We start from the raw sequence: 1,073 nt of genomic DNA, 5'->3' as shown, positions 1-1,073 counted from the left end.
TCCCCGGGTCCGCAGCTTCTGGCGCTTCGGGCGGTCGGCTAAGCAGTCCGCAGGTAGGGGGTGGGGGCGGGGCAGGCTGGGAGGAGGGTCTCCCTGCTGCACCGGTCGCCTCCGCTGCTGCCCCCTCCCGGGGCCTGGTGGGCCTGAGTGTGGGGTGCCGGGAATCCCCGCCCAGACCCCACCCCTCACATGCACACGAAGACATACGTACACACCGATACCCCTGGATGGGCACACGTACATGCTCACATTTTACATGATAGCACATACATAGAACACACTTAGATATAAGGACAGGCAGAGACAAAAATCATTTACACAACCTACACAGTAGGACGCACAGATCCGGAGACACAGGTACATACACCGATGCATACGGTTTACACGGCCACACGAACTACACCCACGCGCAGATTGAGAGACATCACAGCAATCAGATAGGTCAGCCTGCCCAGCGTGTTAGGCACACAGATGGACACGCAGGTTCACAACTGCACAACTAGCCAGACCCCTCAGGCTCACGGGCAGACCCTAAAGGCACTCACACACACACTTGTAGCCCCCAACAGGCTGAAAGTTTGCAGGCGGGTGGGGATACAAAGCTGGAGGGCAGAAGGAAGAAACCTGGGGCTGGAAGCTTGGGACCGCCTCCATCTGGCGCGACCGGGAGTCGGACTGGTTCTTTGGGCTCCCTCCCCACCCTCACCGCGCCGCCGCGTCCTTTCCTCGTACCCCAGCCCCCCTCCCCCGCAGGCCCTGAGTCGCCCCCGCATCTCCCACTTTCAATGCAGCCGCCGAGCTGGAACGCAGAGTCCTTCTGGGCGGGCTGTGGGATCCCTCCGCGGGTCACATTCCTCCCTCCAAGGGTTGAGGGGTGTGGGGGGAAGCCTCCACCCCCAAGGCTGGGAGATTGCGTTTCTTGTTTTCCCCAGAGAGTGAGTGCGGTTGTTCAAGGTGTTTCCGAGAGAGTCCCAAGGGATGCTGGCGGGGTGGGGGGGCGTCCAGGATGCCAGATTTTTCTCACTTTGTAAATATAGAGAAGGGGGAGGGGCGAGGTGGTGGATCCAGAGCCC

This window comes from Fukomys damarensis, unplaced genomic scaffold, assembly GCF_012274545.1.
Source record: "Fukomys damarensis isolate Sample0158 unplaced genomic scaffold, DMR_v1.0_HiC HiC_scaffold_23, whole genome shotgun sequence".
Classification (NCBI taxonomy): Eukaryota; Metazoa; Chordata; class Mammalia; order Rodentia; family Bathyergidae; genus Fukomys; species Fukomys damarensis.
The sequence above is the reverse complement of the archived record's forward strand: the minus strand, read 5'-3'. Positions refer to the sequence as shown.